Source organism: Corvus kubaryi, unplaced genomic scaffold (genome assembly GCF_017639235.1).
Source record: "Corvus kubaryi isolate FWS band 111438036 unplaced genomic scaffold, C.kubaryi_AGA036_p1.0 68, whole genome shotgun sequence".
In the NCBI taxonomy this organism is placed as follows: domain Eukaryota; kingdom Metazoa; phylum Chordata; class Aves; order Passeriformes; family Corvidae; genus Corvus; species Corvus kubaryi.
In genome coordinates, this window is record NW_024582056.1 from 15,499,647 (window position 1) to 15,524,364 (window position 24,718).

The following is a 24,718-nucleotide window of genomic DNA, read 5'->3' on the forward strand; positions in this document are numbered from 1 at the left end:
GTCATGGAATCTCCTTCTCTGGAGAAATTCCAAACCCACCCGGATGCATTCCTGTGTCACCTGCTCCAGGGGACCCTGCCTTGGCAGGGGGGTTGGACTGGGTGATCTCCAGAGGTCCCTTCCAACCCTACCAGTTCTGTGATTCTGTGGGGAAAAAACCAACACCAAAAAAACAAAACAAAAAATCACAGATTCTCTGTGAGGGGTTGTCAGGTGAAAGATCTGCTGCAGCATCTCCAGAAATCCTCCTGATGCTCAGCAGTGCTGAACTTCATCTGTCACCCTCTCTGAGGTGCCTTTCCCGTGAATTTTGGCGACTCCATACTTTATCACTCTGCAAATGTGTTTCCATTAAAAAAAAAAAAAAAAACAACCTCCCCCCCCCCCCCCCCCCCCCCCCCCCCCCCCCCCCCAAAGCCCCAAAACCAAACCTTCAGCTTTTCACCGTTTGATCTGTGTTTTATTAATTCCCTCGGCCCTGTTCATTTGCTAGACGTTTTTATCCTTTGATCTATTGGTAATGGTGTTCATTTAGGAGAGGTATTCAGCTGATCAGGCTTCAATATTCTATCAAGGAATTTGAATAAATATAATTATTTCTTATTTTCTGACATGGAGTAGCCGAGGACTTTAGAAGCGGAAAAGCAAGGGAGAAAAAGGAATTTCAAGACTTCCTTTAAGAGAGCTTTACAGCACAGTCAATAAATCCAGACTTGTTAATGAAATGTTCATAATAGCTACAATTAGGGCCTCTGCTGACTCTATTTTTTAATTGAAACTAATTTTTTCAATGAACCTTTCAGTATTACATTTTTGTTGCCGTGTTGCTGGCTTTTTTCGTCCTAATTTTTGAGTAAACTCCTACCTTTTCTGAGTGGAAGAGCAGGGATGTCACATAATATCTGTTCAAAACACAACCAGTGTTCATCAGTCAACAGATTTTTTGGCAAGTGAAATATTCCCATTTATTAATAATGGAGGGAGAAAATGAAAGTACTTTTTGAACACAAGTAAGCAAAAATAATTCCAACACTTTATTGAGGGGTGGGTCTGTTTTTATAATTTTTTAAGCACATTTGTTCCCTAGGGAAGTTGGTTGCAGAGGAAGAATGGTGAGGCAAGATAGTGCCACGTTTTTTTCCCAGCTTTTGCCTAGCTAAAGAGAAATGTGCTAGGGATTTCTTCTTTTGCCTGGAGCTGGGACCTGACTGCTCCCTGCCCCTGGAGTGGTGCAGGTGGGCCCGAGCATCTGCACCAGCACCGTGGATTAACTTTTTCTTGTGAGAAAAAGTGCCTGAGTGACCTGATTAACAGGCATGTGCTGTACTTACCAAGCAGTGACTAACACAATGCAAAGGATTCATTTCTATTACCCCCCCCCCCCACCTCCACCTTCACTCTTACACTTTTTATCCCTGCCTTTTTCTCCCTCAGTCTCTTCCAGTCTGGCTGAAATGCTTGTACACTCTTTTTCTCCTGCTCCTGAGACAACACCGGGCCATTCCTTTTCTTATCTTAGTTTGCTGGATTCTCTTTGCGTTATAGATCATCTTTGTCCAAAAAGCAGGGCAAACGGCCACTCCCAGTGCCATCCACACACAGGGTGACCTGTCTCGTCCCGGGTCCCATCACATGAGGCTTTCCCATGTTAGGTGTGGTGCTGAATGTGCTAAACAAAGCTCTAGAGTCAAAGGGGGAATGGCCAAAACCCATGGCCTCAAATTCATGGCTCTCCACCAGCCCCTTCCTGCACAACTCCCATCAAAAGGCAGTATTTCTGTGCATCCAGTGTTGGCAGGACCAAACCCTTAAAACCAGACAACCCTCAGATCCCCGGCACAGTATTTATGGCATCAGTGGGATGAATTCATCCGCATTTCAAGGCAGAACACATTCGTTTCTACTTTTTCCTGGCTTTTGTTCACCAAAAAAAAGCCCACGTTAGCAGAGCCATATTACGAACTGCTTCCTGCTTCTGTTGTTTAGTGTTTTGTAGCTACCACGGCTGGCCAACAGGCTGTAAATCTTGCCTGGTGTTTTGTAACAAAGGAAAAAATAGAATGATTTGTGTTGACTTTTGGTGTTTTGTAACAAAGGAAAAAATAGAATGATTTGTGTTGACTTTTGGTCATCGTGTATCATTATCGATCCGGGGGCGGGCGGCAGGGAGCGCGTACCGCGGATCTGTTGCTCGCCACTTCTCCGGGAAGGCGGCGGGAGCCAGCAGTCAGTAGAGGGCAATAGAGAAATACAGTTTGTGATGCCTAAAGGATTTGAAGCCCTGATTATGTGTTTACAGAAAAGAAAAAGAAGAAAAGAAGAGCCAGGAGGATAGGTTGTTCAGTTTACTACCGGAGACCCGGCTGTGACAGACCACCAAGAAAACAAAATTTTCAAAGAGAGTAAAGAAGACCTTCTGCAGCATCTGCAAGTCTCCCTTTTTTCTTCAGAGTTACGTAGGATAACTTAGCCAGAACTTATTGATGTCTGCATGTTCAGTGGACTCGGGAATGGACTGGGAGATGCGGAAACGTACTCTTCGGAAGAAACAGAAGAGGAGGCATTTCAAAGATCCTGCAGGTGACCAAGGTGAGCAAACTCAGGGTTTCTCTTTCATGTGAGATAATAAATGTTCAGTCAGCTGTATAAAAGTCATGAACAAACTGAGTGAGCGATTGAAATTATATGAGAATTTTGCTTTTTCGGGCATGCTTGTGCAAGATTCATTTTCTCATGGAAAAAAGAGGATAGTGATGCTACAAGGATAAGCATTGCCAAGCATATGTTATTTTGGAGACATGCTAAAACCAGTGACCTGTTTTATGTGTCATATTTTTATTAGAACTGTTTGAAACATGCTCATCATTTTACAAGGTTTATGTGCTATAATTCCTTGACTCTAGTTTACAGAGAAATATATAAATAAGATGTGACTATTGTTGTTCCTTCTAGAGGGGATTTTTGCTTAGCTTTTGGACAAATGTGGCTCAGAGGTTTAGAGAAATTTATTAAGAGATTTTTGGATGCATAGGTTTTGAAAAACCCTCAGGTTTTTCAAAAGCTTTGTAATCAGAAAGATATTAAGAAGTGATAACAAAGAATATAGTAATAACAAAAGGCATTAAGCCATAGAAATCAAGGGGGTGGCAGAGGCTTGGGAAAACAAAAAAAGCCACAAGAGACTAAGTTAGAAAATAAACACATGAAACACTTTTCTATTGCCAAGATCTCAGCTGGTGTCACCATAACACTTGGAAAATATCCTCGGGATGCCGGGAACCATTAAAGCAGTACAGATTATCAGAGGATAAACTTCACTTCAGCTGCCACCGCTACCAGAAGTGACCAGTAAGAAATGTCTGGGAAATGAAAGATGAAGAATCAAAGCATTGACATTCTGGGGATATCACAGAGCAAATGCAAGGGTATCTAGAGGTCAGTCAGACAGTACCCATTTGAAACAAGACAGGCTGATAAATAAAAGAAATAAATCATATTCTGAAACAACACATCAGCATTTAAAAGCTAGTTAAAGGACAAGTTATCTGGTGTTCCTCCTGAGCCTGGATTTATTTTGTGAGTGGTATGATTGGTAAGGCTATGACATAGTGATTCATCTGTGCCTTGAGGGCCAAAACATGTAAAAGATTAGTGTGTTTTTTGTTAGTTTATACACAGTTTAGAACACAGCTTCCTTGCAGTATGTACCTGAGGGAGGTGAAAGATAACATATACAAAGCATTTCACTATTTCCCATGGGTTGGCAACATCCATCTGATAGGGAATGGACCCAATGAATATCAGAATCCACCTGATCTTGAAAGCTGCAAGTTCCAATTTCCAATTTTTTCTTCCTTTCATTCAGTTTCCAGTATTCTACATCTTCTTGTATACTTGTAAATCCATCCTCTCACAAGATAATAGAAATTAAAGATGGTATTGAACAAAAACCTCAGCGAGAAATATTCATGCAGTTTAATAGTGCCAACTCTTCTTTAAAGCGGTCTCTGGTAGAAATTATTAACTCTGTATCTAAGATGTGAAGCTCTAGGGCAGTAAACATTCTCTTATAGCTGATAGCTATTTTCAGTGAAATTAGCAGAGTTGCTTTTTAGCGTTATATCTCTATAAATACAGTCAAGGAGATTTTTGTAGTGGGGAGCCACACACGTCAGCGGCTGGGGCTGAGGAATGGGATCTACTGCTCCTTGAAGTCCAGCCCTTGCTTTGTCCCTGTGTGACTTTGTGGTACATTAGGCTTGTTTATGGTCAGCTCATGAAGGGCCCCACCTGGCAGCTCGCCCATGCCAAGGGCTGGGCTTTGAATGGCAGAGTGCAGATTGTACGAGGAGGTGCTCCTTCCGTGGAAGTTATGGGAAAGGCCATCACCAGGTTGCAGTGTCCTTCAGTGCGAAAACATACTCCTATGCCAGTTCTGCCTGTAAATCTTTGTCACTTTGAGTCATAATAAACTATTCCTTAATTTTCCCTCACAGAACTGTTGTCTAAAAATCTTGAAATCTCAAACCTATGTTTCACCTGTGAAAAAGATGCTGCTAATTAATGTGTTAATTGTCATGTAAACCCCTTTGCTTTATGAGATGTGAAATAGCCCCTGCTGTTAGGAATATCAGTGTGTGCAGGATTTTGTCCCAGGCACTTAGGGTCATTTATTGCTGTGCTGCGGCACAACCCAGGGCTGCTCTTTCAGCCTCTTGCCAAAATAGAAACGCTTTCCTTTCTGATGAGTCATCTGGGTTTCACTGAGATCTTGCAAGGTTCCCCCACCCTATTCTTCTTTGCTGTAGAGTCCAGGCCCTGCTCTGGAGGCCTTGCTTTCCCAGGGAAAGATGGGGTGGAACCCGCTTCAGCAGCTGTCGGCTCCGTTCCTTAATTAACTTGGAGCAGGCTGCTAATGAGTGATATGGAGCGTTTTCCCTGTCACTGGAGCCGAACATGCAGCATTCTTAGCCTTTTCTGGCCAGCAGTGTGGCACAGGAGTGCTGGCAGCTGAGTCAGAGTTTGCCACACGTTGTGCTAAACGTTACCCGCATCAAGGCAGAAAGGGAACTAGGTCAAGCAAAGGTGGCAGCTTTAATCTATTTTCCATGTTGGTCATATTTACTTACAAACAACACAGAAGAGCTATATGTTTCAAGAAAATATTTCCTTGCATCTTTTTCCTTCTGGTGCAAAAGGGGCTCAAGGAAGACTTAATTTTTGTATTTCTTTTTGCTTTAAATTATTTTCTTTCCCCTTTAATTCTGAATGATCTGTTCTAAGGTGGCACTGGTTTGAGCATGAGTGAGGCCAGACTAGATGGCCTCTAGAGGTTTCCAACCTTACCCTGTAATTTTCAACAGTCATGCTGTTATTTTGGATTCTTCCTGACTCCAAACTACCTGGGATAGAAAAAAAAAAACAAAAAACAACAAAACAACAGCACTATTTAAAGATAATTTTCTTTCCCTTTAAGGTATTATTTTAATTCATTTGAAAATGCACCAGGGAGAATAAAAGCCAGGTACTTCTAATAAATAACTGGTGTTATGGAATAGTTCTTTGCAGTTGTTGGTGTCTGAGTTTTGTCATAAAATGCTTTGATTACCATGTTCGGGCTGCTTTACAGAATTGCTATTGGGCAGAAATGTAGTCAGCTGAACGATAACTGTTTGAGGGCTGTACTCCCTGGTGCAGTTGAAAAGTGGCTTTTCACACCTGTTTATAGTATCCTAAGTTGGTCTTGTGTTTGAGAAGCTGGTGTCACTGCTGATTCTTCCAGTTCTATGCCTGGTGACTCAGATGGTAAGAAGGGGTGAAATATTTACTGCTAAAATCTGTGAAATAATATGAATTTGAAAAATCCATATTGCTTTCTCAGTAATCCATTTTAGCTAAATTCATTCCAAATTAAACTGTTTGCCCAGCTGACATCCTTAATTCATCACCCTGGCTGAAACCGAGATCTTCAAAGCCGTTTACAACAGCTAAACAAACATGTCTTTCATTAGCTTCGATTATAATGCCTGATGAAGTGCACAAAGGATCTGAATCTTTACATATGACAGTGATGGATATAATTTAGACACAGGAGAAGTAACAGAATCAGGCCGATGCTTAGAGTGAGCTTTAATCCAGAGTTTCACAAATATAGGTGGGTGGTGCAGTGCTTCTTACCTACTTCAAAACTGCTGCTGCTGCTGCTGCTGCTGAGGCACAGTGGTAGCACAACATATTGTACCTGTGCTAGGAAGTGAGCACTTGCATTTTCATTGCTGGTAGTAGGGCCTTGTCCCCAAAACCTACTCCTCTTTAAAAGAATAAACTGGATGTAACTACCTCCTAAGTGTGAAGCAACTAAAGTAAAGAGGAAAAACTCCACGTGACACCAATTTAATTAGAATTCAGTATCATTGCCTTGATTAGTGATGGAAAACAGGAAACTTCTTCAGTGAGGGTTGTATTATAGTTGCACAATTCCCCAGTACTGAAAGGATCTAACCTTTGTCAAGTTGGCCTGCATGCAAGGCCCTCTGCTTTCCTGTCCCCCTCAGAGTCTTTGTACAGAAAACAAAACAGCAAGGGGTAGATGATTCAACAGAAGATTTCTTTTTCTAAAATCCAGAGGCCTCTGCTTAAGCATCACAAGGCAGAAAAAGCTCACACTAGTTATATGCACATATGTTAAACAAACATCATCAGAGTTGTGTTAACTTGTTGCTTATTTGCAGTGTGGAGAGGGGCTGATGCAATCTCTGGTCTTTTTCAAGAAGGCACATAGCCATATGTTTTTATGTATTATTTTCATTATTATTAGATAAAAATAACAGTGGTGTTCAAGTATGGTCTGCATCATTCCCTTGAAAGGTCATTTCCTTAGCGAGCAAAGACTTGTTTCCCTTCTTCAGAAAAGTAATTTTAAGGGCTAGGTTGATGGCAGGGCAGACGTAACAAAGTTTGTCAACTCATAATCAATTTATGGAAATGAAAATCATTTTTTTCCTTACTGCATGCTTAAGCAATGTTTTCCTGATGAAAATATTTGTGTATTGGTTTTTTGAGTTAGTTTGTTGGGTTTTTTAAATCTCCTCCTTTCTCCTAGGCCAGTCTGAGATCTGTGTATCCCTAAGCACTGTTTGGATAAAAAGATCTAGTTATTCTAAGAGTAGGGAAGATAGACAGTGGAAAGCCTGAAGGAGTAAAAGTCCAGACAGAGATGCAGTGGCATACATAAGTTCTGTGAAGTGCTTGTCACAGTGCCTTTTGGCTCTCAGCTTCTGTTTCATTTGCTCTGCTGGTTAATCATTGGCTTGAGTGCTCAGGTACCATGGTGATCAACACACTACCGGTGCCACAAACCCAGCATGATGCATATTTATTGAAACACTATTTTTGAAAGAAAACCAAAAATAAAAGCAACTTTTGAAAATCCTCAGCATAACTAACATTGTTATGTACTTTCCCCTCTAACAATATAAATCAGCATGGTAGGCTATAAGCTTCTTCCTCCCATTTTAGATTTTTCCTTCTGCTGTTGATATCCACAGCTTTCTCATTAAGTGGTTTGAAAGGCTTCAGACTTCTTCCATATGTTGAGTATAGCACATTTGTGCATTGGCCTTTCTGTGCAGCTCTTGAGATGTTTGTTCCAGTGTCATCAATATTAACATCAAGGAAAGAGCCTTGGAATAAGAGCCAAATGCATCCTTGGTCTGTTAAACCCCAACAGTTTGCTAAGTGTGACCTTTGTGAAGCTACGGGTATAAAGTTCAACCTTGATAATCTTGGCCAGCAACTAACTGCTGGAATGCCAATTGGCAAGCGCTTCTTCCTTCTCCAAATGCGGAGCCTTCTGCCTGAGCAGCTCCAGTGCAGCATCTCTTCCGCAGTGTCACGTTTTGAGGTCTGATCCTCACACAGACCTCTGGTGCTGTTGTTAATTTTTATAAAGCTGTGCTATTTATATCTCTATTTGAATCTGTTAGGTGGCCAACCCTGGGAAGTTAGCACTGAGCAGTAGGTTCCCACTGAGGGCATTACTGTGCCAGCATCCCTACAAGATAACTGCGGGGAATGTAGAAAAAAATGTTACCTCTTTATCATGAGTACCTTATGAGTTTGCTCCTGGTTTTGGTATCTTGAATTGCCTCTGAGCTCGGTGCCTGGAGCAGATTGATAGCATGCTGTCAGTCGATGAGCCCCTGGCACATGGCATGCCCAAGAGGGAAATAAACCACAGAGAAGGGAATTAGATGGAGATAGGTGCAAGGTATGCATCCACTGGAGCTGGGTAATTGTCCCTCAAACTCTGCTGATCGTAAAAGCTTGCTTTAACTTTTGTTTCAGGCCTCGGAAAATGGAAAAGACATCCTTTTCCTCTTATATTCCCCTCACATGAGATGAAGATACCAAATATATTTTTCAGGTGTGTCTTACCACCTGCTTTGACAGCAATTAGCTCACCAATTGGTGTGGGACAAGTTCCATTAATATGGGGTGAAAGCATGCAAAAAAACCTCAAAACTCAAGGAGCGATGCAGGGATGCTGTTTATGTCTCCCTGGCATGAGGTAGGAAGGGCCTGTGCTGCTTTGCAGGAGTTGGAGACGCTTACAAGAAGTGTGAAGACAAACCAACACCCCATACTGAATCCCCCATATTACTTATTACTGATTTTTTTTTTTTTTTTTTTTTTTTTTTTTTAGGTATAGTAAAGACACTAAATATGGCAATCCTGTTAATATTCCTGAGCCAAAGAGTGAGTGAGATTTACAGGATTTGTGGGTCAGGACAGTAGTCTCCTCCTTAGCCTGTTTCCTGTAAGATCTGAGTTAATGGTGTTGCAGGGGTGGTGGGAGAGAAGCCAGGACTTACCCTCTAAGGATTTAATTTGGAAGGCATTGTAATTGGGATCCCCTCCTCTCTATCTATCATGCTGCAGTATAGGACTTTCCAGCTTGGCTCTATCCAGTCCTTGACCTCACTAGGATCCACAAATCCCTGTAAAACATACAGGTACAGCTGCTCTGCTCTGGTGTTTTACTGCAGAGAAAGAACAAACTTGAGGAAAGGGGAAAATGAGCACTGCTTGCTTCCTCTGCCTCTCCTGACACCAGGGCTAATGCAGGTAGAGTCACACCCCTCTCCCAGGTGGAAGATGGGCCAGGCTGCAAAAGGGGGCACCAAATGGGCTGTGGGCTAGTACTGTGGGGTGTGGGAGTAATACCTTAATGATCCTGGTGCCTGTAGCACGATTACAAAACACGAGTTGTCCTGTAAAATGATTTTGTCACCATGATACTGCCAGTCCTACAGGCAACCCTTTCTGCCAACCATTTCCTCCTTTTCATTGATCTGCAGTAATTTTTTGATTACTTTTTTGGTTACTTTGAATATTTTCGGTTATTTTGCTTACTTTGAATGGTTTTTTGGCATTTCTTTGCATTAAAGGGTATTCATGGCATTCACAGGTAGGGTTCAATTAATTCCCTCATCCTTCTTTTCCCAAGGTTGTTCTGTTTTTGAGAACCACCCTAAAACATGTGCAAATTGAGCATGGATAGAGGCATCTCTTTGCAGCAAATCTGTGCACTAGGTTTTTTCCATGGACTGTAGTCTGGAACTTGGCAAGCCTTTGGAATCTTTCCTGGATGAGCAGTTCTGGATTATTCTCCAATTTTTTTTTTGGAACAGGAGTGAAAATAAACATGAGCTTGCAATGCTGGGCACAAACTCAAACCCAGACTTTCCCAATGTGAGCCCAGAGCTGAGAGATTTAATTTGGCCCCTTTTGGATTCTGATCCCGTGTCAGAGTGAGGTTTTGAGTCTGAATGGCATGCAGTGTCTGTGATACTCATGTAAGTATAAATACACCATCTCAGTGCTTGCAATATATTTACAGCCTCCTATTCATTTCTAACTAGTGGCATTCTCCTTTTCGGCTACAGTGGGAGAAGCCATGGGCTTTACTGTTAGAATTGGGTTTGGTATCTTCTTATGGCAACAAAACCTGCAGATACAGAAGCATGATGAATGCTCAGACAGGAGGGTCAGAAATTAGTCCATTTCTGAGCAATCTTAACATCTGCTGGAATGAGCAGAGACAGAGTTTATGTAGGTTGCACAGCTGCAGCCATTGACTGTTCACTTTCATAAAAGCAGATCCATGATTTTTCTGTCCTCAAACACTTGATAGTTTTGACTGAAAACAGTAGGCCTAATGCCAAATGGGGTTCAAAACATCTAATCAACAACAGGGATTGGTATGTCTGGAGTGAAATTTATGTAAGGCAAGAAAAGCAATCACCTGGTCTGGTGCTGAAAGGGTTATTGAGGAATTAAGGAGAAGAAAAAAATAAAGGCTTCTAGAGTTGTGTTTAACTTTTCAGTCTCTTTGCTGTCTGCCAGTCCTTTTTGTGAATGCTAAAAATTTAATTAAAAAATTAAAAATGTATTTTCAAGACCAATTTAAGAAACCGAACATGCAATGCTAACTTTGGAAAACTGCAGCTCTATTTTCTGACAGAATCTTGTATTTGTGACTAAGGGAAAACTTGATTCTTTCAGTGTATTGCTGGAGAAGTAGATGTGAATCTCACTTTATCCATTCTCACCCTGACAGATTGACTTAGAAACCTTCAGTTTCAAAGAAGGTGAAAGTATCAGATGAGTTCATATGCAACAGATGGGTTTTCTGGAAAAAGCCTCAGTTTGATAAACTTTCAGAAAAATTTCACTTGACTTGCTGGAGAAGAAGTGCCTTTGTGTGTGAATGTTTGCTGGTCCCACCAAAGTGGGTGCTACTTTGGGAATTCACTTCAACTGAGATTAGGACTTTGTTTATAGACCAGTGTGAGCATTGAAGATGAAGACACTGATCATTAAAGCTGTGTCAGCATCTCAGCAATTAATTGATGTTCTTTTTGGCTAAAGTTCAATATTCTTTGAATGAAAACCCTTGATTTACATTTCTCAACTATTCTTGTGCAGGTATTAAGCTGATGTCTTGCAACTGTTTGTTGAGCCACTGAAGAAACAACCAAAAAGGGAAAAAAAAGCCATCCAAACAACAACCCACAGAAAATATTGATTTAACTTTGGTGGCTGCTGTTGAATGTGCTTGTCCTTCCCTCATGCAGCCACAGAACATATTGGCTTTGCAGGTAGGCTGTCTGACAGCTTCCTTTCAAAGCGTTGCCAAACCTGCTTTGTGGACTAGTCAACAACTGTTTCCTGAATTGTGCTTGCACCTGTTTCCTCTTCTTCTGGAATAAACAGTTTTGTCTGAAAAAATCATTGACAAAGGCCAAAGTTGCACCCCCAGCCTGGCCCACTGATATAAAGGAAATCACATTTTCTTGGTGTTTGTAGAATGAAAGTGGCAGCTGTTACCATGGGAATAGTCAATTTATGAAAGAAGTTTTGAGGAGGCTGAACATTACCACTAATCGAAGTGATTGCAGTCAAGACAAAAGGTTAATGTTCGAGATCTGCTAATTAGGAGAGAGCTACTTTTCTGACAATGTGAGGATGGATACAAATGAATTCTGTTTGATAAAAATGTTGTTGTCCTGGCTAATCCCTTGAATTTATTATTTTGGATACAAGGATTAGATTCATCCCCAGTATAAGTATCCACTGATTTGTTTTCAAATAAGTGTAAACTTAATGGGTGTAAATAGGCACTATTTCCTGGAAAGGTTCTTTCAAATACTTTCTTACAATGTATTTTAAGGATTATTACCTCACATTCCCATTTTGGAGACATTTTAATGTGTTTTGTTTTGTATTTTGCAGCTACTGACATCCTCTCTGTTCTTTTCTCTCTGCTTAACACATTTTCTGGGGTGTAGAAATTACTATGGTTCTTCAGATTTCTCCTTAGATGTGCTAAAAATGTTGTCAGCAAATAAGAGAAAAGGCTTTGTTATTCTGCTGCACTCCCTCTGTAGATTGACTGCCAAGACAAAGTGAATAATATAGTAGTCATCATCTGCAAACAAGAATGTTTGGGCCAGATCATCTCTGCTCATAGAAGTGCCAAATCTCCACTCTCTTCAGGAGAAATGTATCTCTCCACAAGTTCTGAAAATACAGTTTCTGTTAAATTTCTCTTTGGAGCACCTGTCTGACAAAATTCTAAGCAGCTAATAACAATTTAAAAACAATTCTGCAGTTTTCCCTGGATTATTTCACAAAATAATTATTATTAATTAATTATTTCGCAGAATACTTTATTATTATTAATGTTGTATTTGTGTGAGCCCTAGGTGTTCAAATGATCTTGGGCTCTACACTTTTCTATTTATTTTTACTTGCAAGTAGCCTGCATTATCGCAAAGCCTTTATCTGTGTAATTAGTTTTACATGGATTTTGTAATGAAAAGTGTATGTGAAAAATGGAATGGTAAGTGTGTTGGATATGTCCCCAAAAATGAAACCAGTAACATCAAAGCAGTAATAATATCAGTACCACACTAGTAATGGAAGAGCTAAAGGACACTCTGTGACCAGTGGATGCGAGCAATGGGTCCCGGCAGTTGTAAGGGGTGTTACAGCATGTGATGCTTCCAACTGTGTATCAACCTCCAACTCCAAGGCTGTAATTTTGCCCTTACTGTTCTATCTGGGAGATTATTTGAGAAACTCATAGGCTTATAGCTGTTTCCCTTCTGTACAGCCTTGATGAATGTGTGGCATGTACACTCTCTTCCTCCACCATGCTCTTCTTGCTCCTTGAATTAGGTAATACTTCTACCTGGAGGCATCTTCCTCAAGGCGTTTCTAGGCAGCTGTTATATGCTTAGTTAGCTCTTCTTTTGCTGGGCTAAACAACTCATCTCTGTTAGTATCTTTGGAGGGGGAATTTCCTTGTCTCCCAGGTTCTACTGGAAATCCCTGTCCTCATGTGTCCTACGGCCTCACTTGCCTTTTTCATCATGTTACCTGTTTAGTCACTCTCCTGTTGAAAACTATAGTCCTCATTAGTCACTGCTGGGTCATATCCCAGGTATTTTCATTTTGTGCCCTGGGCCTTGCTGCTTACCCCATTTCTTTGGCTCACGTCTTCAAGCCGCTCCATTTGTAGTTTCACTACTCTACTGGCACTGGAGTGTGCAGGTACTCTTCTACCTCGGTCACAGTGGTCAAGAGCTATGGAAGGACAACAGAGGCCCCAGAATGGATGCTGAAGATCCACTGCTGGTCTTAATTGATTCAATGCATACCTTCTTAATGGCACTTACTTGCTATTACTTCTCCTTTAGCTGTTTTTTAACCACGCAAAAAGTCTTAGTCCTCAGATTCCTTAATAGCATATAACATGATGTCAAATGCATTGCTAAAGTCCTGAAAGATGAAATCTATTACACTTCATCTGTTCCCAAAATCATCTACCTCATCTAAGAAAACTATATGGATGATTTGTATGGTGTCCTCTTGCTAAATTGCTGTTGCACTTTATCCCATTTTTCATTTACCTCTGTGTCTCTATATATTGTCTCTCTCAAAATGTATTTTAAAGCCTTTCATACTAATGAGGTCCAATGAAATAGCTTGTAATTTCCCAACTGCCATCTCCTCTTATTTTTCTTCACAGATTTTTTGTAAGTAAAGAAACCATATCTTCTATTTTTCAGCTTCACTCCCTGCTAGAAGGTGTATTAAAAGTATTTGTCACTGGACCAGCATTACACGTGAGAGAAATTTTTAGAAGTGTGAGATGGTGATTAATCAGACTTCAAGCATTTAACTTTTTGGATCGAGCTTTTTGCTAGCTGTGGTAGTTTCTATTTGCATACCAACATTCTCATCATTCACCCTATCTTTGTTTCTAAATGTAACCTAAAAACTTCTGATTGAAAACCGTGGGAAAATCCTTAGTTAAGGCCTTCCTTGTGTTGTCTTTAATCTCTTTTCCACCCTTCCTCCACAGTGGCTCAGCATTTTTCCTTGTGGTTTTTTTTTTTTTTCTGTTTATACTACCAAAGACCCTTTTACTATATGCTTTCATATTCTTTGCAGGACAGAAGTCAGTTAAGTTCATGGGAGTTCAAACTTTATCTTTGTACTTCCTGACTTCTCAGATGTTTCTAGCTTGTGGACAGTACTTTTGGCATTCTGTGTGCACTCTGCTTGTTTCCAGTACCTTCATTTTACGAGGTCCTGCTTGGTTGCGGGCTGCAGCTTCATAAGAGCTACTTGTTCAATTTACGTCCCTTTTGCTGTACTAAAGAACAGGCATAACTCAAGAGAGTTTAAATGCCATTTTTGTTGTCATTTTACAATGCTTTACTATGTTAGTGTAATTCTTAAGTTCCCATGCCTATCTTTCTTCTCCCTTATATGAATAATCCTACTCATGTCAGAATCAAAGCTATGAAGATTATGTGTGTGAGAAAAGGGTTGCAGATTAGGGTCTACACTCCTTGAAGTACTTTCCCCAGGTGCAGCGTTTTTCATAGTGGTGGCTCTTTTAGCTGTGCTGTAAAAGCTGCTTAAGAGATACACATGGAGTATCAAAAGAAATGCAAAATATTTTGGAAGATGAAACTGCTTGGAAACAGAAGAATGCAGGGATTTGTTCAGGTGCCCAGTATTTCTCTAATAGCTTTTTTGCCAATCAACCCATGTTTTATTTCTATCTTTTAAGTATTATTAGATTTTCTTTTGGCACCCTGGTGATTTGCAAATGTACAAGTACTGTACTGAGTGCTTGGGAAAATGGTCTTTCACAGAACTAAACTGTTGCATGGAAAAAGTTCCTTGGTAACTACTTATTGCTTGGATTTTTGTTAGGTCTCAAGATGTGTGTCATGGCTGTGTTGCACTAACACTAGAAAAGCATATTTAGCAGCTAACTGTGCCCCAAAGAGCTTGCAACTGAAATATGTAAAATACATCCAGTGCCAAAGGAAGCAAAAATCCTTTTCATGGTTACTGTGAAATGTGGGAAATAAGCCAGTGTCACTCATCTAGAGCATGATCAGTAGCTGCACCCAGTCTCTTTGACTTCTCTCTCTCTCTCTGTTGCAGGAAGGTTTTTCCTATTTTCATCCACTACAGTCATTAGTAGGACTAGGAGATTTCAGTAGGATGCTGAGAATGAAAGGAGACAAAATTTCATTTATCTTCCTGCTGTTTCACTTTAATAATCTGTCGCCATACACAAAGAAATTGGTAACAGGAGAAAGCGTGGTATATTCTCTACTGTAGCCATTGCATTTTATAGCCAATCCACTAGGATCAGCCATTAATCTGTTACAGGGAGGAGGCCGTGGATGGGTCAAAACCCAATTTGTCTGCTAATTTAAAAATTTTGAGCAAAAGAGATGAACAGACCGAACACAGAAGTAGATGACAATGCGGAAAATTTTTTTTGGTATTTAAAATTCTTTCTTTTGAATTGAGTCTATTCATAAGTAATATGACACACGACTCTAAGAAGATATCAGAAAGTCTCAGCAGATTTAGATTTTCAGATTAGCTGGTGAGCTGCACAAATGTGACTTGAATTATGACTCTCCTGTGGTTTCTACTTATACTTTTTCCACTACAAATAAATTATGAAACACATTTAAAGTAATGAGTTAATGAAAAAAAGATTTTTTTTTTCTAATGGACACAACTACTTTTAATAGTGTAACATTTTGCTGTGAGAATGAAAAAAAATCCCTCTTCTAATCTCTTTCATGTGTAACTGCATCCATTTACATCAGCAGTATCAGTGAATCTAGTTTGGCTGATAAAAGTCAGCTGGAATGTCACTTCTGTGTGTGTCAGAAAGACTCAGGAGGGGTTAGAGAGGAATCTCTGTGTGTTTCAGTACTTACCTGCTACATCATCTTCACATCGAGGCAGGATCCTGGGTCATAGGAAAGAAATGGAAGCAGAATTCTGTTTTGAAGTGTGTCATTTCATGTATGTACAAAACTATTACTTCTCTCTCAGGCAGGGAAACTATACACCCTATTTAGAAAGAAGTAGTTCTTAGTATAACTGTAATTATGAAAAAATTCCTTACTGTCAGGGTGGTGAGACACTGGAACAGGTTGTCCAAGGAGGTACAAACCTGGCAGTGTTTAAGGCCTTCAGCAACCTTCTCTAGTGGGAGGTGTCCCTCTCCAGGGCAGGGCGGGTTGGGACTAGATGATCTTTAAGATCCCTTCCAACACAAACCATTCTATGATTCATTCTATGATTCTATGTTTTACAAAAAGAAGAACAACAATTCTCGTAGAAGTGCTTGCATAATGTTATATTAAGGAATTTCCAAGAAAATCTGATCAGTACTCAGACTATGAACAGAATTTCAGGTACCAGCACAGTGTTGTTGAAAAGAAGGTCTCCCCTGGCACCAGTGTTGCAGTTACTCACCCAACAAATCTTGTGTTCAGTAATTCATTTCAACAGCAACAAAAAAAATCCTGGTAATTTTATCGCCGATAATGGTTTTTCCTCAGTTTCTTTTCTAAAACTGTCAACACAAATCTTTGTTCTCTTATTGTGATTGTTTTGGAGGTTTTTTTTTTCATGGAAGAAGGAGGTATTCAAACAATTAGAAACTTTTCAGTCAAGAATGTGGAGATAATAAGTTAAATAGGGCTGATAAATCATGGTAAGGGAAATCTGCCCCTTCCCATCTATGCTGGTTTTCTGAGTGAGATTTTCAGAAAACAGAATCTTAGCCTTAGGATTTATAGTCCTGCATGAACTTTTCAGGAAAACAATTCTGCTGCATCAAGGACAATCCATTTGTTCACAGGCTGCAAAATGATGGGTGTTGATTTAAAATCCAGGGACAGAAAAATAACTGGTTTAATTTTTGGATGTGTAAAATGTACAGATAGCTAGTTGAAAAAAAATGTACCATTTCTTTTAATGCTTATCTGTTAAAAATAGAACACATTTTTGACTTGGGTTATATGTCTATGTTGATTTTTCTTAGTTCTGGAGCAAAAGCTGCAATACAAATAGAATGGCATAGCTATTCACTCAGTATACATCCAAACAAACTGACCTGATTAAGGTGAAAATTTTTCATTGCAGCAGTTTTCTACTGGTGTGTTAGGATATTTGTAGTGAAAAGGGCATGTTCTTTGCAAGTTTATTTTAATAAAAGCCCCCACACCTCAGACCCCAGATATTCAACTTTAAAATTCATACATTTTTAAATTTAAATAAGGCTCCATAATGCCTTCTGAGTATTACAATTTAGATGCTTCTTTCTCCTGTTCTACTTAGGGGCCTGTTTTCCTGTTTGGACCTAGTCTTCCATGACATGCCACTATCTCTGCTTTATGGCTGTGGACGTAGCCTCTTCTCTGATGAATTGAGGGAAATACAGTCAAGTAATGTAGCTACACAAGGGAATGAGAATATGAGTCACTCAAACTTTAATATCTGCAAGTGCCAAAAGCTTGTGTTTAAAGCTCCCCTGGAAAATGTAATTCTTTTCTGCAAGAGGAAAAAAACCTGCAAATATTTTTAATTACCTCTAGACACCTAGTTTTTATTTACTGTTGAATACCTAGGGTGACTTCTGTAAAATTATTCCACAGGATATGAGTTTAGAATTTTAGCTGTGCAGAAACCTAATATTGTGAGTGAAAGGCTCTGTCTGAATTTTTGTACAAATGATTTCATCTGACAGGTGGAAGAGAAGGGTGATTTTGAGTCAGGAGCATTTGGGCTATTGGTATTCTTCAGCCATACTCTATTTGTGCAGAGAACTTTTTTGTTGATGTCTCTATTAATTCTTTCTCTCAGTCGGTAGCATTTGAGGCAGAAAGCATTTTTTCACACAAGTGTTGTGCATGTGGTATGGCCCACACGACTGGAATTCGTCTGTGAACTACAGTGTCAGCTTGACATCAGTTATTGTCTATGGCTCCAGGATAGGTATCTTTAAGCGTCAAGCAACAAGCAGAAGTTGTATTTCAAACCCTTGAAACCTGCTATGAAGCTGCTGGTCTGAAAGCTCTCATCCAATTTGGATGGAATTTTCTCAGCTTGGATTGCTTAATCAATGCTCTGTTTTCACTTCATTGGCAAAAAATAATACAAAAAGAAAGCTTCTCTATTAACAAATCATTTGTCATTTCCAAGCTGGCAGCAGAGGTCTGTGCAGTCATGTCTACTGAGTCGCTAAATCTTTATGCCTTCTCCTCTTTGGAGAGTCATTAAGTTTAGAAGCACTAGCCTCTTACAGGGCTAATCAGGATGGCTTGTTTTAAAACATGTCAAAAATGCTGGGCAGCAGCTTGTTAAAAACTTCCACATTATGGATCATTCTGATTGACTGGGCATAGTTTAATGCCAGTTCTGTTATTATTTTTAACACAAGTTGCAAAGATGCTTATACATCGTAATTGAGACTTTAGACTGGAGTTGGCACAGGGATTTGCTGCATCTAAGCTCTTCCAATTTTCCTTCGTATTAATCCAGAATATTTTTATTGTCTGTCTGTTAATTAGAAATCTGAGTCACTGTTGCTCAGTGCTATTGCAAGACCTTTCCCAGAGAAATTTTGAATGCCCCATCCCTGGAAATGTTCAAAGCCAGGTTAGATGGGGCTTAGAGCGACCTGGTCTAGTGGAAGATGTCTCTGCCTGTGTCAGAGGGGTTGGAACGTGATGATTTTTAAGGTCCCTTCCAAGCCAAACCATTCTATGGTTCTATGATTCTGTGACTGTTGAGAAACTGATTTTCAGAAAGGCTGTTTGCTCATGTCTTCATTGTCTTCAGCTCAAATCAAGTGTCACTGCTTCTAAACACCGGAGCTGCACAGTCAACCTAAATATCTGCAAGAGACTGTGGACTGCAGCCCAGCCCTCAGCCCAACACTTCAGACCAAACTGGTTGCCAAGGGTTTGTGTCCAAACACAGAACAAGTGATGAGTGTGCATATTCCTGTGCCCACCCTGACTTCCATCAGGTAACCTTCAGCGCATCATAATTGTATCCTGGTGTCTCATCTGCTTTAAGACAGTGACTGACCTTGGAGCAGCTACAGAGCAGGCACACGTTTCAGCTGACAAGGCCTCTGGCAAAGGGGCAGGTGGGGCAGCCTGTGGAAAACCTCTGTGCCAAAATTCATTAGAACTTGTCACTTAGGTGGCTACAAGGTGGACAGGAGATGAAGGAGAGGGGAGTAACCCTCCTCCTTTACTCTCTTATATTTCAAGGGGGTTAGTCCTTATCAGGGAGAAAGAAGGGCAGTCCCTGTCCACTGGAAGAGGTTTTTGAGTCTCTGCCTTTGTATGCACCATGTGAGGATGTGAACTATGACTTTGCTCTCATCCCGTCCACTATACCACCAAGACAGACTCTCCTCTCCTCCTATACTAGATTTTCAGAGCTCAGCAGCAAAAGTGCAGACCTTGTTCTTCCAGAAAATGACATGACATTTTGTTAGTGCCAGAGAGAATTGGACTCTAGTATCCAAAGCCTGAATGTAGGTCTTTTTTTGAACACTACATTTCAAGTTAAATTATTTTGTTTTCTGACCAATTCATAGTGAAGAACTATATCTCTCTTTCCTGTCTTTTATGCTACAAATGCAATTCGATTCAATTATATTTACTGTACTTTGAACTTCAAGTATTTCCTGCAGTTTCTGGGAAAAGAAAGGAAGGAAAAGTAGGAGGAAAATCATGACATAAATGACTTTGGTCTAATTTGTGACTTTCAGATTTTGAGCATTTCTTAATTTGATTTGCAGGTGATGATCTGACAGATTAAATAAATTGTAGAAAGTGCTAAGATTGCTCGGGCATTTGCTGTGGTATCACTCCCACATGAGGAACCTTCATCACCATCTTTCTTCAAGTGTGTTCTCTCCTGTGGTAAGTTTTTCAAACATATAATCTTCTTCTGTGTCAAGAATTTAAAGCAGAGGGAGTGAGATGAGTTCTGAAAAGTCCAGCCCTGGTCCTAGATTTTCTTGTCAGAACTGGAAGGTATAGTCAGTAAACCTAGTTGTACTCATGTAGAACATGGGTAAGGTTTGGTAAGGCTATGGAGTGTAGTAAATACCATAGAACTAAATTATAGGTGTCACTAACTCTTGTTTGTGTTTCCTTTTTCCCCATGAAGTGGACGACATTTGCACAGTATGTAAAATTTTTTTACTTGTCTGTTTACCTGGAATTAATTTTTTTAATACTGGCACCTGTATTTGCAACTTATGACTTTCCAAATTATGTCAGTTCCTCTAAATAATTTTTAAAAACCCTCTTGTCCAATATTAAAAACAAACAAACAAAAATCCCTTAATAAATCTGACAACTAGCCTTTGGAATGGAGACCTAATTAGTTCTTATTGAGCTTGGTCCAAAGATCATTGAAGTAATTTGGAGTCTTTCCATTAAAGTTAATTGACTTTAGAGCGAAATCCTCAGACACGCTGGTTTAGCAACATAGGATAGCAAGCAGTCTCTCTGTCATCCATCAGCAACATCACCTCCAGACAGGCTGTATTAGCTGTTCTATTTCACGTTGTTTCTGGTAAAGATGTTGCCCAAGTTGATTATGTCCCTGCAGGCAAATAGAGGACCTAGAAAAAACTTTGTGCCCTGGGTACCTGTTTATGTGGCAGTCACCAAAGCCTGCAGGTTTCACACATTCCAGTTTCAATGTGGAGCTTTCGTCAGAAGTGTCAATATTAACAAGATTTTAAACTGCAGGCGAATATACAGCATCATTTGATCCTGGCAAAGAACTGTTTGCCTCAGCACTTGTGGGATAATGTAGAGTAAGCAGCAAATCATTGATGAATCTGTAATGTAACACCAGTCCCAGGAGAGCTCAGGCAAAATTGCTGAAAAGAAGAAGGAAAGACACCAAAAGTGATTAAATGTGGTGAAAGATTCAGACCTGGGGAGACCTTTAGGGAGACACTTCTTATTTTAAGCATAAAGGAAAAAGTGGTACAGAATTATGTGTATAAGCCTCTCATTCTGGCTTAATAAAAACCATAAGGAACCCTCAGATGGTGAATGCTTACGGAACCTTAATCAGTCTGGAATAATCCTTGCAGTTCCTCTAATTTTATGCGTGTGGTAATGTTGACGTCTGGCCATTAGCCACAAGTTTCTAGTGAACCTTTTGCACGTTCTACCAGGCCATTAATTCTCATCACTGTTAAACACCTTATGTGCTTTTGCTCTCGATAGACATAATTAATAAACATAGGTAAAAATTTGCATTGATAGGGCAAGGTGCTTAATCATTCCTTGTACATTTAAAACATGTGGAAAATTCACTAACAATATCCAACAATACCTAAATGGGGATTAGAGAACCTCAGTGGAATTGCATTGTCTAAAGCGTACGTCGCATCTGTCACCACAGAGAGATGGTGCTTAGCCTTGCATTTCAGTGGATGCCCACTTGCTCCCCATCTCTACTTTGTCTTGTTTCTGGCTGCTATAGTTCTAATAGAGATCCAGTGGGATCCATGCAGGTTTTTCCATAGTAATGGTTGGGACTTGTACTAAAGACCTTGGTTCTTGGGAGATCACTGCTCGTTTTCCATCCCTGTGGTGTATTTGCTGTGAGAACACAGTTCTGTCACTCTGGCTGGCAGAACTACTTTCTTTGGGTAGTCTGCTTTGTGACACAGTTTTGTTTCCTACTATACTGCTGTACCTGGGAAGTAGGGTTCAAATTCCATTTGGTGCCCCAGGTTACTTAACATAACAAATTTAATTTAGTCACTCTCAAATAATGACATTGCGATTAAAAAAACTCTCCCTATCACATCAATTATCCTCAGAGTAATCCACTCCCTTTGCAAATTTATTTTGGAAACTAAGCAAGGTTATACTGCAGTGTCAAATACAGTCATCTGTTTGGATGAAAGCAGTTGTAAAGCTCTGGCTAATACTCTTGCAAAGTATAGATTAAAGTATGCATTCCGCCTCCTGATACCAAAAATACTGAGTTAATGTACCAAAGGTAAACATTCATTTAAAGAAAACAAAGAGGCTTTTAAGTGATCATTCTGAAAATTTCAATGTCATTTTGCAATAATTTGTGTTGCATGATTCGTGCTTGAAATATTGTTTTCTACTTTCTCTTAAATATGCTTCTGTGTTGTTGGAAATTAAGACACTTTTTACTTTGCACCAGCTGATAGTTTTGGAGGTAGGTGAAGATGGTTGTTAGTCTTTCATCAGCTGCAGCAGTGGGGATGTCCCTTAGACTATATTGGCTGAAAATGATGTAAGAATCTTTAGCTTCATGTTTATTATATCCAGGCCAGTGGACATCCAAAGGAATTTGTCTCCTAGGCACCATCAGAAAAGTGGCAGGCAGGGTAGATGGGCTTGGCAATGAGGCCCTGCCTGTACCATGACAAAAGGCCCCACAAGGCTTTTCAAGTCTGCAGTAAAGCACATGCTCAAGGGATTAGGCAGGAGGGAGGAAGAGAATCTACTCTTTTTTTATCTGAACTCACAAAAAAAAAAAAGAAACATTTTCTCTCAGGCATAACCAAGATGGAAGACAATGTCTTACTGACAGAGGAACATATATTTAGCACCATGATTTATTGAGAGTGTTTGTGCTTGTTTCCTGAGAAATACATAGAGCCTTTTGATAACACTAGATGATAGCAATCTGTTCTGTGGGCAGATGTGCACATAATAGATGGTGCTTGAGGCGTATTTGCCCACATTTGGTGAATTCTCTTCTTGTTTGTCTTACTACATGGTTTAGTTTTATTATATTGACTGTTGAGAACAGTATCTCCTTCACGTCAGAAATCACTACCTTATTTAAAACTATGCAGATTTTAATAATGCAGTAACAGTAATGATTTTTTTCTAAGTGTATGATAAAAATAGTGTCACTCTTTTCCTGTGGTTGGAGACACTTTAAAATTGGTGGACTGGTCATACTGATTTTGAAATGATCTATTTTTGCTGTTGTTCCAGATGATGTAAATTAATGGAAAATGGTCTCAGAATCTGGCTAGACAATGCTTTTGCTTTTTTGAGAGTCTGTGCACTGTTTAAGACTCTTGCTCTATGCTCTCAGCTGGGATTTAGATGGGATCATTTCCTTTGAAGTTTTGTTGTTAAGGTTCCAGATCAATACAGGATTTATGTTTGCATGTTTTCAAGTACACAAGTAGTCCTGAAATCAGTGAAAAAAGTTCTGACTTAATTGATGTCAGTGCCATAACTCCCACTCACTTCAGAAAGGCCAGACCTAATCGCATTTTTCAATTGAGTTGTTTTGGGTCGAGAAAAGGGAGGATTGTTCTGTTTATTACCAGTGAATGAAGGGTATTCATATGTTAAGATTTTATAACAGATACAGTGCAGATACCCATGGAGAACTGTCAGAAATAATTATCTCAGTTTCGTAAAAATCTTCTGGTTTAGTAATTCCAGTTCTTTATTTTGTCCTTTTACATCATAGATTAATGTTAACCATATTACTATGATGATGTCAGATATAATCTAAAATGGTTTAGGCAGCATTTAGATACAATTGATGCAAAGCTTCTTACCATATCAAACTAAAACCATTAATAATATCAAAATAAATTTTGTCATTACCAAAATTCTTTTGGTTTAGATTCCTAAATCTCTTTTCTTCAAGCCGTTTGTTTAATGGGAAATTCTGAAGCAGAGACATTCTTTCTGATTTAGAGCATAATCAACTTTTGAAGGGCCAGAGTTTCCTGCAGAACAGAAATTTCAATTTTGACCATCTCGCAGTGCAGTGAGTACTTCATTCACTGAGAATGTTTGCCAACTTAGTGAAAAGCTGGGTACTAACGTGCTGTTCAAATTTGGAGCTTAGCTGGCTAATGTTACTGCTGATCAAAAGAGCACAAACATGTGATCATACTGCTGGACAAATACATTGTCTGTGATGCCTTGGTTTTTCAGAAGATAATGAGTCTTGTTACAGTTACTCTTCCTCAGATACTCCATTTCTGGTTGACAAAATTTTTAAATAGAGCCCAAGCTTTTGTAGAACATAGAATGTTTCTTCTATCTTTCTTCAGCACTCATAAAACAACTTCACGACCTACATAATAAGCCAGAGTCACAAATAAGTCATAGTTTTACTATTAAAAGCTTTTGCAATAGATTGATGTGCTATATATATGTATGTGCCACTTTTATTGAGCCTTTTATTAAATTCTACTTATTTCTTAATTTCTTGTTAGTCATAATTCCTTGGCAGAGCACTATACACTAACAGTAACTCTTTATCCACGTACCTGGCACCTTTATCTACAGAACCACATGTTGTTTTTCATTTACTGTAACAATGATGGGCTGGGATTGAGGCTGTCTTTACACTATTTTATACAAATATAGTGTCCTCTGTTTAAGTGGAATGCATCCCATTCTATACGTGTGGTTGCACAAAAAAGAACTTTTGGACATTTCATCACATACTGAAAGTGCTGAATTCTTGGATAATACAAGTGCCTGGCTGGTGGTAATATTCTCAAAATGTTTCTGCTTGTTTCCTAAAATATCTGCATTGTCAGAAGTTTTGTTCACACAGAGTCATGGAGTGCTTTGTTCAAACAGTGCTGACTGTGGTGTAATAAATGTCCCCAGCTGTTTTATGGCAACCTTTCACGTACAGGCTGAGTGACAAGTAGTCACATAAACCTTCTTCCACTGTTGTAATGGACCTTGAAAATCTGCTAAGCCCTGGAGGACAAGAGAGGTTGAGGAAAGGCAGG

At 39.6% G+C, this 24,718-nt stretch overlaps 1 long non-coding RNA gene across 5 annotated transcripts in view; it reads left to right on the forward strand.

Annotated features, from left to right (window-relative positions):
• The first annotated feature begins 2,207 nt into the window (after positions 1-2,207).
• The window catches only part of LOC121674407, a 100,528-nt gene continuing 78,017 nt past the window's right edge, over positions 2,208-24,718 (forward strand). For 2 of the 5 annotated variants that reach the window (XR_006019610.1, XR_006019609.1), the window contains exons 1-2: positions 2,210-2,589; positions 19,721-19,844. This is a non-coding gene — a long non-coding RNA (uncharacterized LOC121674407). Of the gene's footprint in view, positions 2,590-19,720; positions 19,845-24,718 lie in introns of all 5 variants that reach the window. The other 3 variants (XR_006019613.1, XR_006019611.1, XR_006019608.1) reach the window with 3 other exon arrangements.